General features: G+C 40.0%; 1 long non-coding RNA gene across 1 annotated transcript; it reads left to right on the top strand.

The window, feature by feature from the left end:
• The first annotated feature begins 12,880 nt into the window (after nt 1-12,880).
• On the top strand, nt 12,881-14,298 carry LOC309494244. Its single transcript, XR_014204269.1, has 3 exons — nt 12,881-12,918; nt 13,497-13,633; nt 14,147-14,298. It is a non-coding gene; the product is annotated as an uncharacterized lncRNA (long non-coding RNA).
• The last annotated feature ends 5,477 nt before the right edge of the window (nt 14,299-19,775 follow it).

The raw sequence follows: 19,775 nt of genomic DNA, 5'->3' as shown, positions 1-19,775 counted from the left end.
AAACTTCTTTTCCAAATTTGTTTAAACTTTATTTATATATCAATACATAATTAAAATGTAAGTACTCTGAAAAAGAAAGTATAAAAATCGAGTGTCTGTAGACCTCTCAAGACAGCTCATTATTTCCATTCACTCCACCCCCTCCCTTCTGGGCTCCTTCCAAAGCCACGCCCCCAAAACACATGAACGCGCGACTCCGACCGCTGAGCTGGAAGACGCATTATTTACCTGAGATGAGCGGAGAGGAGCGCAGTGCATGCAGTGACATCATGTCAGAATCACATGTAATAAAAAAATCTAACTTTATCATTATGAATATAAACAAATAAGATGTATTTTAGTACTCACTATCAAGCTAGCATTGGTAAAGTTTAAAGCTGCAGTAGGGAGATTTTAGAAAACGTTGACTTAGCCTGAAAACATGCTAGTAAACATGCAGGGACACTGATGACGGGGGATAAACAGTTATCGCACATTCACTGGTAGGGACGAAACATCAACAATATGATTTACATTGACTATGACCTGCCCATACTTTGACTACAAACTTGGTCCTCAAATCATTACCTATTTTGCAATACATGTAATGTAACTTCATAACGTTGCACTCTTTCTATAAGTTATAAATAGCTAGCAAGATAATAATGGTAACGTTACAGTAAAGTAATTATTCTAGCGATGTGTAATGCTAAATAAGGTTTGCTAGTACATTATTTCAGCAACATGACAAGCCAGTGAATTAGCAGGTTTCTATTGTTGCTTTGCACAGTGCGTGACATTTTATCTGTATGTTATGCGGCTAGAGTTTTGACACTGAGTAAATGGGCTCCGACGCGCTTGTTTATCGTCATCTGTCTTTTTCCGTTTACCTGTCTTTGTTGCATGAGCAGGTGCCACTCGAGAAATTGGCAGTTTTGGTTGTTTGTCCGCCATTAGCACTGCTGCGCGGCACACCGCTATCTTGATTTTGAACGACTGTACGCGCTGTGCGAGAGAGGGGGGTGATCAGCGCGTACACAAGCATGATTGACACTGCTAAGACACTCCTTCTGGCTCTGATTGGTTGTTTCTTACCGGGAGCGGTGTATTTCTGCAAATGGCAATAGGACCACTGGGAGGAGCCTGGGGAGCTTGATTTTTTCACAGATTATCTGTCTCATATTCTACTGTCAGGACATAATGACAGTTTTAACAAATATGTAAAAAATACATTTTTACAGAAGTTACCAACTGCAGCTTTAACATGTGTATTAAAATATTTTGTGCAGACTGTAAGGGTTTGTGCCTAGATTGCAAAACAGTTGTTGTAAGCTGTTGCAAGGTACGACAACGCCAGATAGGTGGCAGCAATTTTCTTTCTTTGAGGTAATCAAACTTTCATTGGCTATGTTTGATAGCCTGGAAATCCAGACCTAAATCTGAAAGATTAATGGTCTGGCGCTGACTAATGAAAATCGGCCAGCTTGAGGGGCAGCACCAAGCATGCATTTGAAAATCTCACTGCATTCAATTGGATAACACTATGACCAATTACAACAATAAACCCCATACGCTTAGCTACCAGCGGAGCTAACTTAACTGGTAGATTATACTCTTACTGTATCCGGTCGGCAAAACAGCAAAAACGTCCTTCTTGCAAAGGAACGATTCGAGCGGCGTCTTCTGTTCCTGTTTTAAATAAAAAGCCAAGTCTAACTCGTTCATTGTAGCGGCCAAAGCCGTTTCAAACAACTGGTATTCATCCATAGCCATCTTGCATTGTTTACTAATGACTTTGACGTCACAGCGCTGTCGTCATCTGTTTAGCTCGCCTCTGGCCCGCCTATATCAGATAACCCGATGTGATTGGTGCAGCTCAGATCGAGGGGCATATTTAATGAGCATCATCACTCGACACCAGAGTAACTCACTGAGCAAATTCAACTTGTGCTCTCGCGAGAACTCTGGATTTCCAGGGTATATGTCTGATGTAATTGTTTTTAAATGCGTGATAATCATGTGTATAAAAAAAAACAGGATTTTTGTTTTTATTGGTAGCGGGTTGATACAAGGTGCGGTTAGGATTCAAAACAGTGACATTGGCTGAAGCAATTGATGACATTGATGCTGCTGTATGACGGACATCCAAACGATGGAGCAAGAACTTGCTGCGTTGCAGGAAAGGTTGGTCAGGGAAAAAGCTGCAATGGAATGAAGTACTGACTGCTCAGTTGCAACGAACAATAACACCAGATCCTTTGGAAACGTCATATTCTCCTTCAGATGTGGGCCTGACTGATTCGGCTGCCTCTTCGACCTCCACAAGTAGAGTTACAGTATCTGTTGAAGTGATTTATGTGCCTAAAGATAAAAAGATGTTAATGTTTTCTGGTGACCCAGGTACTATCTCATATTACGATTGGTCTGATGAAGTGCAGAACTCTATGAATTATCGGCAATACAGAGAAAGAGAACAAGCAGCGTTTCTCTATGATCATTTGGAGGGGGGAGCTAAACAAGAGATAAGATATAATACATCTGAGGTATGCAGGAGCCCTGCATTGATTCTAGAAGTTTTAAAGGAGGCGTATGGCCATCCTTATTCTCTGACGGCTGCTCAAAAGCGTTTTTTTTTTTTTTTACCGAAAACAGAAGACGGTTGAGGGGTTGCGGGGTTGCAGGAATTTTCTCATTCACTGTTATCCCTGGCAGGGGGCAAAAATCATTGTAATGGAGGAGTGGAGTTGTGTGGGGACGAGACAATAAGAAGTCGAGAATGTAAGAGATCCTTCACTTCGTAGGGAATTAAAATGATTAATTAGACAAGATCCAAATATAAAATTCTCAGCTTTGCGGAGAGAAGCAATGCTGTTTTGGGAAGAAGATTTTAGTAACAGTTTAGTAACAGAAGGTGCAGCAGTTGAATGTTCTGGTATTACTATGACATATACCCCTGTTAACACTTATTCTCTTCTTCTTGAACTTAAATAGGCTATGAGGAAACAGGAGGACAAGTTAGAGGGCCTTGCACCGCAGGTAGCAAGAATGCAAGTTTCCGAGGGCAGACGGGGGCGTAGGCCAAGACAGGAGCCCAGGAGCCCAGGAGCCCAGGTCATTCAACAGGAAGACCTATTTGTTTTAGATATCAGGGAGTAGGACATATTGCAATATTTTGTTCAGATATGAATACGGTTAGTGACAATTGCCGTCAGACAACATCATCCGAGTCGGCTAGGGGGACAGCTGTTCCTGCTAATATGCAACAGGGAAACAAATTCCCCCTGTAGTTAAGAGCCAGACTACGGGAGGGGAACAGTTGGGCTCAGACGACTCTATCATTTCATGGGGAAAAGTATATACAGTAATGCACTTACAGGGCCAACTCCTGTGATGGAGGTGTATATGGGAGGAGTATGTTTTCCATATATGATAGATACAGGCGCATTGGTCACTATTATAACAGAGAGTTTTTTAGGGAACATTTTGAGTGTAAAGGGGAGGATGTCCCAAAAGAATGTGGGTGGCTGACTTTAAAGGCTGCGAATGGCCTTTCTATACCATACTTGGGTTATTTAGAACTCAATGTTAAAATTATGGATAAGGTCTTCCCATAGCGTGGTGTTCTGGTGGTGAAGGATCCAACAGATCCTGTAACAAAATTGAAGAGGAAAACTGTTCCAGGGTTGGTGAGCATGAACATAATAAAAGATTGCAATGAAATTTTGTCTGGGTCTTTTAATCTAATGCCACCAGGACGATGTGCTCAAGTGTATCAGGGTTTTGCAAAAGTGATGGTCCCCTTACCTGTATTGGTACCAGCAAGTTCAATGTGTTTGGTCCCTGCTACAGGGTTTCAGAACACCGATTATGATTATGATTATATTGCTTTGGTAGAGGGGTTAGAGGTGGGTGAAGGGGTTTTACCTGGGGCCCTTATTGTGTCTCCAGGTTTGGTAAGGGTACAGGGTGGCCAGCTAGCTGTTCCTATTGTAAATGCTGGTGCTTTAGATATCAGTTTGGCCCCTCATACACGGCTGGCACGCCTGCATGTAGCTGAGGTAGTAGCAGGAGGTTCAAAGTCCGTTTCTTATGTCCAGAAGAGGCTGTAGTTTTTAGCCATGAGGTTGCATCTACTTTTCCATATGATTTTCATTTTGAATGTCCCTTTTTGGGAAGCCAAGAGATAGCTCAGGTTAAAGCGTTACTGAATGATTATGCTGGTGTGTTTGCTTTCAGTGATAACGATTTAGGGTGCACTGCAATTATACAGCATGAGATACCAGTCACTGATGATGTTCCAGTTCTTCAGCGTTATCGCCATCTCCCTCCAAGCCAATATGAAGAGGTCAAGGATCATATGAGACGGCTTTTGGAGCAGGGTATTATTAGTGAGAGCTGTAGCCCCTATTCCTCACCTTTGGTTATTGTCAAGACAAAAAATGGCAATATGCGTATGTGCATTGACTATAGAAAGTTAAATTTGAAGACAAGAAAAGATTGTTATCTTATCCTCTCCCTAGGATAGAGGAATTGCTTGATGCCCTTAGCGGGGCCCAGTGGTTTTCAACCTTGGACCTCGCTAGTGGTTATAATCAAGTGGAGGTTGCTGAGAAAGACATACAGAAGATTGCTTTTTGTACTCTATTTGGTCTGTACCAGTTTAATCTTATGCCGTTCGGGCTTTGCAATGCCCCTGGAACATTTCAGCAACTAATGGAAAGGATTTAATGTGATGAACATTTTCAGTCTTTGCTTTTGTATTTAGATGATGTGGTTGTGTTCTTGTCGTCTTTTAAACAACATCTTAGTCGTCTTAGGTTAGTACTCTCACGTTTTCGGGAGTGTGGCCTAAAAGTAAAATGGAGTAAATGTTCACTTTTTCAGCGGCAAGTGTCTTATCTTGGACATGTAATATCTGCTGAGGGGGTTGCAACAGACCCTGAGAAGACCCGGGTAGTGGCCTATTGGCCTATAGACCAAGTACAGTAATGGAACTTAGATCCTTTTTGGGTTTTGCAGGATACTACAGGCGATTTGTGAAAAAAAATCTCAACTGGCAGCACCCCTGCATGCCCTGGCAGCATTGGCTACGCTGAAGGCAGGTAAAGCAAAGACAACTAGAGTGCCCCTTTCTGAACTGTGGGGTTCTGAGTGTGAGCTCCAGTACTTGGGTATGCAAACTTTACAAAGCCCTTTTATTTAGAGATTGTTGCTAGTCACCACGGCTTAGGAGCAATTTTGTCCCAAGAGGGTGAGGGGGGAAGAAGATGATTGCATATGCAAGTCGTGGGTTGAGGCCATCCGAGCGAAACATGGAGAATTATAGTGCTATGAAGTTAGAGCTGTTAGCACTGAAATGGGCAATAAGTTTTGTGACTATTTGGTAGGTCACAAATGTGTTGTGTTAACATATAGTAACCCGTTAAGCCATCTGCAGAGTGCCAAATTTGGAGCTATTAAGCAGAGATGGGTTTCGGAGCTGGCTAGATTTGACTTTGAAATTCATTATAGACCAGGGCGTCAATGCAGGTGCAGATGCGTTGTCACGGCAGACCCAGTTGGTAGCTGAACCTGTGTTTGGAGGAAGCATATTCAATCAGCTTCAAGAGAATGATCATACATTGATTGTTAGGGCCAATCCCAATTCACCCCTTGGCCCTACCCCTTGGCCCTACCCCTCCGTTTTGCGTGTGCACGTGAAGGGGTAGGGCTGTCTCAATTCTCTTTTGGTCGGAGGGGTAGGGGTAAGGGGAAGGGCCAGATAGCCCTTGAAACTAAGATTTTTCAGGACCACACTTCAAACGAAGGGGTATGAGAAATGTACCTGCATACACCGGCTACAGAGGCAACATGACTGCCAATAATAATTTTCTTTGTCACATTCAATCTTGTGTTCATATTTACGGTCATGTTCTTCAAAGAAACGGTTGCAAAAAAATCGTTAAAGTTCGTTAACAATATGACGCGTGTAAAAAGCAAAAGTTTGAAGCGAAGTGGACGCGTGAATGAGGCGAATTCGCGTCCACCGCGCCGCACTAAACGCCTCATTCGCGCCGCAAGACCTCCAGACATAAACGCGTCTTAACAATGAAATCACTCGCGCCAGACGCTCTATTCGCGTTTGGTGTGAACGCAGCTTTTAGGCGTTGAAGATATCGTCATCTGCAAACTTCAGAAGAAAAATACAAAAAATAGCTGTAACTCACGCAAGACTACAGCTGACGATGGCATCTTGGAAGTTTGTGATAAACATTGGTGCATCTCCTGTGACGTAGGCGCTAGCGACGATGTATAATGACATGTAATGGTGTAGTAGTGGTGTCCCATTTCTTAGGGGAATATTTTCACCCCTACGCCTTGACACTCTGTTTCAAGGGGCAAGGGTTAAGGGTAGGCGAAGGGTTAGGGGTAGGCGAAGGGGTATAAAATAGAATTGGGATTGGGCCTTAATGAGCAGACAACCACATGTAGCTTCCCTGTGTTTTCACCTGAGGTGTGGGCAGCCCAACAGCAGGCCGATCCCTTCATTGCAAGTTTTCTGGTGTATTGGAGTCAGCGAGTTAAACCTAGCAGATTGGCAAGGGCTAAAGTGGATGGTAAGACCTTGGAACTCCTGCGGCAATGGGAGAAGTTGGTAGAGGAGGAAGGAGTTTTGTATTGCCAATTTGTTGATACTAGGAAAGGCCGAATTAAACAGGTGCTACTACCTCAGAGCATGAAGGCAAGGCAAGGCAAGGCAAGGCAAGTTTATTTATATAGCACATTTCATACACAATGGCAATTCAAAGTGCTTTACATAGAAGAAATTAAAATAATGAAAAGAAATAAGAATAATTAAAACAGTTTAGAAAAATTAAATAAAATACAGTACTTTTAAAAAATAAAAAAGAATATTATTATAGATCTTTCTTTCAAAGGATTCCCTTAAGACTTAAATCTTTCAACCTTCTTTTAACCTTCAATCTTCTTACGACTTCCATCTATCAACTTTCCTTTAACTTTCTTTTCTCCCTCATTTACTCACACGTTCTTTTCACTTTCTTTAGCACTTTAGCACTGCGTTCACATTCTTTCTCAGACGAAAACTTTAATATCGTCATTTAAATACTGTTCTACTTTCATGAAGGAGGAAGTCCTTAGTGGGCTACGTGACGAACATGGGCATCAGGGCATTGAGCGCACTTTTAGTCTGGTCAGAGCTAGATGTTATTGGCCAGGAATGTTTCAAGATATCGAAACTTACTATAGGCAATGTGAGAGATGTACTGTGGTAAAAGTATGGCGTTATTTTTTAGTCAAAAGTTTTGAGCGTGTAAGACATGCTCACGAGCACATGATGTTATTTCACACGCGCAAAAATGAACCTTCAGCTGGCATGATAAAAGTACTCGCGCACAAATTCAACAACCGAGAGGTGTACAGGTAGCTGCGAGCGAGCGCCTGGCATACTCTCATAGGTTAACTCTGCTTGTACAGTGGAATCCTGCTCGCGCGCAGCGGGCTTCTGCTCGCGGAGTGCTGTTTTGCTCGCGCAGTGGATTTCTGCTCGCGCAGTGGATTTCTGCTCCCTCGAGTCTACATGACTTTTGACAATTTGGGGGCGGAAACCAAGGAGGGCACTGACCCTCTTATGATTGGTCACTTTCATCGTAATCACACCCACAGGGACATCCTTGTACCTTGATTGACAGCTCTCATTACAGGAAGCACGAAGTCAAAGTATCTGACGGAGTTCAGTCATTCAGTTAACACTGCACAGTGGACGGAATGGCGGCGACACCTGAAGATGTAGGCGTAAGTGATATTGATATATGATGGGGGGCTGTGTGTTTGACAATGTAGCAATTTAATCAGAAATTTGTTTGGAACATGTAAGTAGCTGACATAAGCTAATCAACCTTAAAGAAACACTCCGACTTTTTGGGTCCATACATACCTTTTTCATTTCTGTGCGTTCTGTAAGTGTTATGTGTAATGAGAGCTGTCAATCAAGGTACAAGGTGTGGGTGTGATTACGATGAAAGTGACCAATCATAAGAGGGTCAGTGCCCTCCTTGGTTTCCGCCCCCAAATTGTCAAAAGTCATGTAGACTCGAGGGAGCAGAAATCCACTGCGTGAGCAGAAATCCACTGCGCGAGCAAAACAGCACTCCGCGAGCAGAAGCCCGCTGCGCGCGAGCAGGATTCCACTGTACAAGCAGAGTTAACCTATGAGAGTATGCCAGGCGCTCGCAGCTACCTGTACACCTCTCGGTTGTTGAATTTGTGCGCGAGTACTTTTATCATGCCAGCTGAAGGTTCATTTTTGCGCGTGTGAAATAACATCATGTGCTCGTGAGCATGTCTTACACGCTCATAACTTTTGACAAAAAAATAACGCCATACAAAAGCTCCAGTGCCAAAGTTAATAACGGAAATGGGCAGTTTGTTGGCTAGAAGACCGTTTGAGGTTGTAGCCATGGATTTTACGATTCTAGAGCCTTCAAGTAATGGTAAGGAGAATGTCTTAATTTTTACTGATGTGTTCTCCAAATTTGTGGTTGCAGTACCTACCCGGGACCAAAAAGCGGTGACTGTGACAAAATCTCTTGTTGGGGAGTGGATTCATAAGTAAAGAAGATGGGTAGAATATTTACCAGAAGTAGTTTTAGTTTATAATACAACTGAATATGCACTGGCTATTGCCCATATTTTCTGGTTTTTGGGCAATCGCCAAAGTTACCAGTTGACATTTTGTTTGGGGTAAGTCTGACAGATGCTACAGAGACAGTTGATGAGTGGGTGGTAGGGCATCAGGAGTGATTAAAGCTACACTGTGTAGGATTTTCTCCCATCTAGCAGTGAAATTGTACATGACTACCAACTGAATATACTTTCTAGCCCCTCCCATTCCGAGCGTGTTTTAACTCCTACGGTGGCCGTATTATTTCAAATCTGCCGGCAGTCATGAGTAATCTCCCCCTCGCATTCGTCACGGTGCCACTGAGTGTAAAAATGCGAAAGGCGAAGCTTGAATTTCCAGGTATGTTCCTCTTTGTCTAATGTATTTTCAAGATGGATGCGCAACATGGCTTCCGCCATTCGAGCGACTCGCTCGTATGTATTCTAAATTGCAGATTATACACTTACAAGAATACTTAATTAGTTGGTTGAAGTGATTACACATTACTGAGAATGTATCATTTTTAAAGAACAAAGTGTTTTTTGCTAAAAATCTACTTAAAATATTACACAGTGTAGCTTTAAAAGAGGCTTATCAAAAAGCAAGGGGGCAGATGGAGCATGCTGCCGAAGTTAGGAAGAGACAGATTGGTCCACCTTCATTACAAAGTTCTTTGCAAGTGAGTCAACTAGTTTATCGTAAAAATCTTAATTTTTCAGGAAGACATAAGATTCAGGATTTGTGATAATGTGATGGCTATAACCACTATGGTATTTACGGTAGTCCTGTTTGGTAGGGTGAGTATGGTAGTTTCCGGTCCCATGTCCACTTTATGAATGGAGTGGCGTTAGTTCAGTGGTAATGGTGGCGTGCACGTTGAATAGACAACACCAGATAGGTTGCTATGATTTCTTTCTTCGAGGTAAATCAAACTTTCATTGGATATGTTTGATGTATTTGTTTTTAAATATGTGATATTTTGTATAATCATGTGTATTAAAATATTTTGTGCAGACTGTAAGGGTTTGTGCCTAAATTGCAAAACAGTTGTTGTAAGCTGTTGCAAGGTACGACAACGCCAGATAGGTGGCAGCGATTTTCTTTCTTTGAGCTTTCATAGGCTATGTTTGATGTAATTCTTTTTAAATGCGTGATAATCATGTGTATTGTGTATCAAAATATTTTATGATGGTTTGTGCCTGGTTTGGAAAACAGTTGTTGTAAGCTGTTGCCAGGTACAGGTATAGGGTTGAAGTGTATGTCTGTTTTAATTTATGTGTGTTATTTGAGGAATGTATTATTATAATTTTTTTTAATGTATATATTGTTTTGTTTGTGAATGTTATAGCACAAATAATAAGGGTACGGTGGCCGAGAAGGGTCACAACACAAACAAACGCCACAACAACTACATATGCAGAAAACACCTCCAAATTCAGACAACACATGCAAACGCCGCCACAACAACTACATATTCAGAAAACACCTCCAAATTCAGAAAACACATACAAACGCCACAACAACTACATATTCAGAAAACACCTCTAAATTCAGAAAACACATACAAACGCCACAACAACTACATATTCAGAAAACAACTTTGTCGATTTCACATCACGCACGCTGCAAATATTCACAGCACGAGCAAATAGGGAAACGAACTGCAAACTGCAAAGACACAACGGAAATGTTTCCAGGCGGGCCATAATCAGTGACGTGTGAGAATCAGTGAGAAAAGTTATTAAAGAGATCGTTAATATAGTCCAAGTGACTACAGTGGCTCAATCTTAAGTATATCAAGCGACGAGAATACTTTTTGTGCGCAAAAACAAACAAAAATAACGACTTTATTCCACAATTCATTTCCTTCTCTCTGGGCCTCTAGTTGGTTCACGTAGTGTCGTGACATTAAAAACAGCCAAGCCAAAAAAACGTAAATATCACGTTTGTCTACTACGAAAACAAAACCAGACCAAAATGCAACTTTGGCGAGACGTTTTATTTAGGTGTTAAAAATAACGTAGTCTGCACGTTGAAATAGGTTTTAAAATAAACGTCACGACAGTATTAATACAACCATGCCAAATCTCCAATGGTACGTTCTGTTTGTGTATAAAATATAACAGTAAAGCGATTCTTCATTGACCGAGTAGCCTAACAGACGAGACCGCTGTATAGGCAGTCTGATTATCAAGTATCAAAAGGACTTAGATGTGATATGTGAATGCTTACTTCCAGTTGTCTCTTCTCATTTAATAGCCTATACATTTTCTGATAACATTTTTTACGCTAATCATCACTGAACATGTCATACACACTTTTGGAAAAATGTTAATGTCCTTGCATTCATGCAGCCTGAGGGTGGCGCTCTAATGATGATTGACATACTTTATATGAAAATAATGTTCATAATTATATCATGTAGTTTTTGCTATTTTATTTCTACACCTCGTTTACCATTTCTAAAGGTAGACCTATATATTATGTTATAATGTAGCCTGTTATATAAATGACTTAAAACATTGTTTTACATTTTCAATGCTTTCATATTTTCATTCAATTTAAGTTTGCGATGGCCACAGGCCTACTATCCACTTAATAATATATCAAGTTTCATGATATTTTAGCTGATTATCAAATAATTCATTCCATCAATCTAAATGTAAATGCTGCGTGACTTTTACGTATTTTAATGGGCGCGCGCGCTGAACATTCAAAGCCGCATTTGAACTGGAGCGGAGGGCGTTACCATGGAAACGAGGCGGCAGCTCAACTGACAATCAGCGTGCGTTCACACCGCCGCCGACTTGAGCTTCCAAAGTTACCGGAAGTCATTCATTTTCAATGGAAGCTGGCTTCTCTCAGCTGCAAGGAGCGTCAAATCCATCGGCGTCGCGTTTTGGGCGTTTTGAGCGTCAATCTGAAAGTTGAAAGAAGCTCAACTTTATGGTAATGAGCTATGACGCGGTTCAGCGGCAAGCACATAGACAGTATAAGAAATGGACAGAGTCATCTCATTGGAACTCAATTGAGGCAAGTGAAGCCCATTTTCAGCGATTTTTTAGGACTTCCGTTCCTGACGCGCAGACTCAAACTGAGCTTGACGACGTAGATGTGACGTGAGCAACCCGTCTGTCTTCTAGTGGCTGTGGCATGAGAAATCTGAATCATTCCCTTCCGAATCTTGCAGAGACGGAGATCGTGAGTAGGAGGTGTCCATGAGCTAGGAGCAGGAGAAACTTTTGCTAGGTATTCTGATTAATTATTTTGTCATTTTGCCTCCACGTCTCCCCGATTGCCCGCGAGCTTCTCCTCCCGTCAATACGGTAATCTCTCTACTGTGCGACAGAGAGTCGTGTGGTTATGACGCAATCGTTAGCCTACTTTTACAAAAACTGTTTTTACGGGGCCATAACGTAAGCTACAAGGTAATGGAGCATTTTATACATTGTCGTGTTTCTTTAGAAATAAATAATGGACAAATGGAGTCTTCAAACGCCTCAGATGTAAAGTTATTCGCTGTCAAAGTGACGCCAAAATGAATGGGAGTCAATGGGATGCTAACAGCAGGTGAAGTTCTGCTACAAGATGGTGGCACGCGGCCGGCTTCAACTTCCGGTCGACTTCCTTCCCGCTTGGGCAAGCAGCGGCAAACGCCAGCAACCAATCGGAATATAGACGTCCTTCGCGCTGGCTGATTCCGGAGAAACATACGATGTAAACTTTCGTTCCTACCAAAACATTAGTTCCGAGAAAATGGAGGAGAAACTGATAATCACTGTTGCTGGGTTTCCTATCATTTATGATATGACGTTATTTTCATATAGGGACCAGTTACAAAAGAGAGAGAGCCCCGGCCGCGCGCGCGCACTCACCTTCAACGTCTTCAAACAATATGTCTTGCTCTCTCTCCCTCGCGCATATTAATCAAATATTTTTTTCCCGACCAAATGTGACCAAAACGGTTATAAAAATGCTGTCATTATAAAAGGTTCCTAGTGTCAATGTATTGCTTGTTTTTTTTTTTCTGTTTACATTTCATGGTGTGACACAGACTTCAGAGCGGCCAAAGCGTCAACAAGCTTCCCCGTACGTTTTTGACAAGCGTCCTTGACAGGGCGGCCAGAGCTTCTTTGCAGCTCAAGTCGGCGGCGGTGTGAACGTACAGTTTGACAAGCGTCCTTGACAGGGCGGCCAGAGCTTCTTTGCAGCTCAAGTCGGCGGCGGTGTGAACGTACAGAAACTCCGTCTCTCACTGTTGTTTTAACAACTTTAAGGTAAGTTTAGTCCATAAAATTACACAAATAGTACATACAAATGTTTCTGAGACTTTCTTACATGTAAATCACTCGCTTCCGTTGAATATTTACTTAATAGAAATGGTTTAGTGTCTTCGAAAAAGTCCGTTAGCATCTAACTAACTTTAGCTATCTAGAGGTAGCAGTAACGTTAGGTTGACTATAGACTTGAGCTGTAAGTTTGGGCTTTTAATCACATCTTATGTGTAGATGAGATATTTTGATAGTTTTGTAAAGGTTTTGCTGACAATTGGTCAATTAATGAATGGAAATAAGCTAATTTATTTAACCTAAGTACACACTGTATGGTTAATTCATAGTTATCACGTGACGTCACACCATTACGCCCACCTGAAGGGCAAAATAAGGCTTTCCTCCACTGGCCAGTCATTTTTATCAGGTTTGTAGTATTAATGTAGTAAAACAGTGTTATTAAAAGATCAAATTAAATATATAGCCTACCGCTTATTCATGATGCATACTTTGTACAGGTAAGCAGATGAATAGAACAAATTAATTACAACAAAATAATATTGTTTGTCTTCTCCCCTTTACAGTATTGTTTGCCATCTAGTCCTGATCACAGAGTTTAGCTCCAAACCCAATTAAGCAGACCTGAGCAGCTGATCAAGGATCACCAGAAACTCTGCAGAACTTTGGTCTCAGTGTTCCAGTGTTCAGGTATCCCAGTGTTGTAAGTTCAGAATATACTGCAGGAGATCTCAACATTGTCTCTCAAGGTCCACTTACATGCAGAGCTTTACTCCAACCTAGTCCAGCACACCTGAACAAGCTAATCAAGGTGCTAAACTCTGGGTGCATATCACTCAGGTCTCTAGCTCAGTACTAGTCAGTGGTTAAGGGCTGTCTTTATCACAAAATCCTTACAGTGCACTGAAACATTCGCTCCCTAAAAACTCACTTTGTCATCGGAAGTTCTGAAGCACAAAACTTTAATCATACGAGACAGTTCGCTACAAAATGACATGTGATAGGTGATTTTAAAACACAAACCAATATTATATTTCAGCATAAACATAACATCTTTAGACAGGTAATGTCTAATCAAGCAAACATTTACAATTTATCTATGACTGAAATCTTCCACAAGTATGTAGAGGGAAAACTCAAGTGTATACTTCACATTTTGGACAACCATTGTTTTTTTACATTTACATTTTGGTTATTGTTCTCTTTCTCACTTTAGATGCTGGAGAAAAAAACGGCCCGGCTAAAGCATTCAAAGTGGAAACTTCTGTCGTGGCTCAATAATCCGGGATTGGGATGGTGGAAGGAGCAGAAGATCAGAGATCAGTCAGAGATCTACTGGTGCCCCTGAGGAACTGATTTACCTAATGCGTCAAACATTTTCATCACTCAACTTCATGTCGTTGCAAACTTGTAAGACTTTCGTTCATCTTTGAAACACAAATGTAGATCTTTTTAATGAAATCTGAGAGCTTTCTGTCCCTCCATTTCACAGTTTATGCAACTACAACTTTCAAGCTTCGGAAAGGTAGTAAAGACATTATAACAATAATCAATATGACTCCAGTGGTTTAACCTCAACTTTATGAAGTGAACTGAATGCTGTGTGTGTGCAAAAAAACCCATTGCATCTTTATTCACAAAATATACATCTCTGACACATGTTCACGGAGCACCACGATTCATCAGTGTTGTGTTGGCGAGAGAGCCAGCGATCTCATGGCGCAACATGCGTTGGAGATACATCATTTGTGAATAAAGATGTAATTGTATGCGCACATAAGGCATCTGTTAAAAATATCTTCATTTGTGTTCTCCACAAAAGTCGTATGGGTTTGGAGCGACATGAGGTAATTAATGACAGAATTTACATTTTTGTGTGAACTATCCCTTTAATGTTTTCTAATGTGGTTATAATTGGCCATTGTTCTGTTTTATAAACATTTTCAATATTTTAAAGATTTATTGTTTTGAAAAAATGTTTATACAGAAAAGATAGATTAATTTGATCAAAAGTCGCAGTAAAAACGTTTAAATTGTTTAAAAAAATTATGTTTCAAATAAATGCTGCTCTTTTGAAAGTTCTATTCAAAGAATACTGAAAACTGTATCATAGTTTCCACAAAAATATGAAGCCATACAACTGATAATAATCATAGATGTTATATATATATATATATATAATAGATTGTATCATTATTTATTCTAGAATAAGTAATATATTACAGAAATGCACTCATTAATTAAAATCATTAATCATATCAATCATATTGTGTTATTAATCAATAAATTCTAAAGAATTTGCTTAACTTTTTATGTTTTGTGTCCAGTGATTTTTCAATGTTTTTAACGGGTCCCAGAAAGAATTGTGTTAAAGATGAGTTTATAGCCCACTGGATCGATTACTCTTCACACTGGATTCTTTGAAGACGGACGTGGCAGCAGTTGCAGAACGGCTGCTGCTACAAACGCTTACAGGCTACATCCAAGGGTGGAAACATCTCAGGTTTTAGTGATTAACACGTTCTTTCAGTGAATTTTTCGGGTGAACGTGGTAAAAACCAATAGGAAAAAAAGTACCACATAAGACGTGATATTGACATTTTGAAAATGTTGAACATGACGCATATCGTCGAAGCAACGTTAAAAAAAACTCATCAATGGTCTGAAAATACGTATTTATAACGTTAAAAAAACCCGACATCTGTCGTATTAAATACGTAGGATAAAAACGTTTTGACAACTTTTTCACGACGTGAAAAAAAACGTTTTTGTGTTTGCTGGGTAGTAGTTTCTAGTTTTTAATATCTCTATAGCCTAAACTAAAACGGCGTGTTGAATAATGTACAACAAAATAATGCTTATGGATCGGTTTATAATTAAACAATTTCGTCATAGAGCATGAAGCTGTCAAATGGGCTACTTACCCCAATAACTTTTGGGGATAACTCCCGTTTTCATACACAGCACAATTTTACAACACCATACAACAGCCGATGTTCCTCATGAAATGATTGACAAATTCCTTGAAAAAGCCAAAACACAATGAACCTAGGTGAACCTTTTTTTCAACAAAAAAAAGTTTTTAAACTTTTTTTCTGTTTCACATAATTTGTTTCACTTAAACAATAATCTGGCAAATGTCTTAAAAACAAGACCAACCATGCGATTTAAAAAGCCAATTTCGAGTCTTGACTCAATTTCGACCAAATACATAACGTTAGCAAACTGTTACGTTGGTTACAGCACCTGTTATCGTTGACGTTAGCTCAGTTTAACGTTAATAAAAACCTTTTCTGCTTTACCTCTCTGGATCTTTGGGGAATCTATGAAATGCTAGTTGATTGGTAGTACACTGGTAGTTGTTGCAGTTGATGGCAGAACACTGTTTTCTTTGTTTCCAATTATTTCCAGTTAATGCTGTGTAGTTGTGCTAACGGTAAAGCCGTTGGTTCAGTCCAAAATGGTGACAGCAGCGCCATCTAGCGATTGTTGTCAAAACTGCAACGGAGTTTCGCCTCTTGGTACTATACTCTTTGGCAGGGCCGGCGCGTGCACTTCTGCCGCTCTAGGCGAAAAACATTTGTGCCGCCCCTAGGGCTGGTCCGAACAGGGCCGCGGGAAGTGTAGAATTGTAAATGCAACGCATATGTTTGTTCATTAAAATGTATTAATTTTTAGCATTTAGTCATTTATTTGTAATAAACACTTTAAGTGGGCTAAGCGCAGAGTGTTACTTAATATTGTGTGTGTGTGTGTGTGTGTGTGTGTGTGTGTGTGTGTGTGTGTGTGTGTGTGTGTGTGTGTGTGTGTGTGTGTGTGTGTGTGTGTGTGTGTGTGTGTGTCGAAAGAATTTGTCCGCAGCTGCTCAAAAAAAAAAAAAAAAAACCCGTCAAAAACCCCACTGTCAGTGTTTTGTAAAGAACAGGCAAATATGTAAAATATAGCAGGAGACATTTTAATTGTTTACTAATAAAACAGTTATTTTTTATGTCAGTGTCGGCTAGACAGATGAAGTTGACGACTCGCGATCTTCGCAGCGCCAGAGAGAAATGCACATTTCATACGAATTGCATAAGCAGCGCAGTCTGTTTTCTTTCGTTTTGAATTGTTCTGCTTAAAAGTAGACATTTCAAGCTATCTATATGTCTCAGGTCTGTGAGGCAATAGGCTACCTTATAGGCCCACGGTGAGTTTCGGTTCATTTATGAGACGAGCTCCAGGTTCGCCAGCGCCTCCGTGTCCTGATTATCTATTTTCTAATAGCTTATATATTCTTCTTATTTATTGAATCCAGACAATTGGTTGATGAAACATCGATTAAAATTAAGATACAATTAATACAAAACGAAATTAAATTTAAAGACAGGCTTTGTGCTTTCAGTTTGAGGACTCTGTGAAAGTTTTAAAACATTCTTTTAGTGCCGCTTTAGAGAAATACATTTCAAAAAAAAAAGCGACTTAGTCCATATATGTTTTTTTCTTCCTCGTGGCGCATTTTGTGACTGATATGCGACTCCGGAGCAATACAATAAAAGGGACTCCGGAATAAAAGCAGAATCAATAAAGTCAAAAATGTGATGTGCAGTCAGGTTTGAGAGTGTGCGCGTTTTTTGAGGAGTTTTATAGTCTTGATATTGTTTCTTATTCAAAAGTGGTGATGCGACGCCCCTATCCACGCTGCACTAGCAATATAAAACGCACACACACATGTCTGTTAAATTAAGCAATACTTTAAGGTAGTCTATATTTTTCTGACTAACAAATTACTGACACAGTAAAGGGTAGATTTAAATTAAGAAAAACAAAATTTCAATAAAGAAAAACAAAATTTCAATAAAGAAAAAAACTAAATGTAAAATTTAAATAAAGAAAAACGAAATTTAAATAAAGAAAAAAAACATTTAAATAAAGAAAAAACAAAATTTAAAATTTAAATAAAGAAAAAAACGAAATTTAAATAAAGTAAAACGAAATTTACATAAAGAAAAACGAAATTTACATAAAGAAAAACGAAATTAAGTTAAATTAAAATCGAGATTAATTTAGATTGATAATAATGGGTAAAAATGCTAATTGCCTATATTTTGTTTCTATTGTTATATTTTCCACAATGTCAAAGCAACGCAGCTTAACCCAAAACACAAGCTCAGGCATGCACTTCTGTCCATACAAACTCCGCTGTTCTGCGCTCTAGCCAGAGAACACTCCCGTTGCAGGAACACTTTAGGCCAAGAGGAAGCAAATATATACATACCGGTATACTATGCGTAGGTGGATGTGATCGGGGATTTTGGCTGTGTAACATTTAAAGCCACTTAAATTAACGAAATGACTCAAATAAAGATTCGTTCATTTTTATGAACGAGATCGAACAAGAGAGTCAGTAAAATGATCCGAACTTCCCATCACTCAGTCATGAGTCATGACTCGTGAGAGCAGGGGGCGGGGCGGCGCGGGGCGGCGCAGCGGCAGCTCAGCAAATCATATAGCCTATTTTGTGAATTGTTCATTCCCGATTGGCACACATTTTGCCGCCCTTACAAAAGTGCCGCTCTAGGCAATTGCCTAGTTCGCCTATATGGACGCGCCGGCCCTGCTCTTTGGCTAAACTAAACAGCTGTTTTACGGTTTTATATACAATACACTAATACGATATATCACGACAATGCCATGCACAATATTGTTATACCGTGTACAATTATTTATTACGAATTTATCATATTTTTAGAGTGCATTTTAATACTTTACCCATAAACCGTTTAAAATACACAACTGCTGTATACTGCGTCAAAGAGGTATGCGCGCACTCTGATGTAAGCAAGCCCAACAGGCATGAGCAGCGCATGGCGGAACAAGTGATGGAGACGCACTGAATGAAAATGCACATTCACTCTCTGACAGCAGATGGCGCTGATGGAACAGCAGAAATGTTGCGGTTACCCAGGTTACCCCCAAACAAAGCATCTGGCCTGCTACTTTCTCTGAACAGTGTTTAATATGTTTCAAACAGCCATTCAGATTTTTGTAATCGCAGCACCAAATACTTAGACTTAATAGGCTATTTATTTTCAAAATTATTTTTTTTAATATATTTTAATCCGGACTACAACATGCCCTAGATGTTGATTGAAAATGTTATGATTATTTATTAGTATACTATTACTAATAAAAAAAAGCTAAGACTTTAACATGGGTTTTCTTGTGCACATCTATATAACAGCGCTGCAAACAACCCTATTGCTTGGCCTATTGGTCTGTATGTATGCTTGGGCTGTTAAAAATTTTTTTAAAACACACAATAAAGTATAACTGTGTTAAAAGTCAGCTTAAAGTGGAAATAAAGCAGTCAGTCAAGTTTACATTTAGTAAACTGATTTACACTTTAATAAAACAATATATAACAAACATGTTTTGTCACATTGTGTTTAGGCAGGAAGACGAAGACAGACAGATCCAGTTAAGAAAACTCAGTTTAATCTCAATACCTCAGTAAGGCAATGGCAAACACAACTAAATATAACGGTGATCAGACAAAAGAACGGGTACAACTTATAAGGCAACCACAAAGGAGATAATGAGGGGTACACAGCTGATCTAGATGAACTCATGACAGTGACCATAGTAACAGATAACACAAGGAAAACAGGACCTGAAGAAATGCAAACTAAAAGTCCATGAACTAAACAGAACATAATGGTGTCAGATAGGGCTGTCACTTTACGTTCGAAAATCGATTGCATAATCGAGCGGACCAACCAACACAAGTTTTGAAAAAGAAAATAGGGAATCGATTTTAACGGCCTTCTCTCGGAGCGCGTTCAGCTCGTCACTATACGCCCGCAGCG

Source organism: Leuciscus leuciscus (assembly GCF_965113295.1).
Source record: "Leuciscus leuciscus genome assembly, chromosome: 3".
NCBI lineage: Eukaryota > Metazoa > Chordata > Actinopteri > Cypriniformes > Leuciscidae > Leuciscus > Leuciscus leuciscus.
The sequence above is the reverse complement of the archived record's forward strand: the minus strand, read 5'-3'. Positions and strand labels throughout refer to the sequence as shown.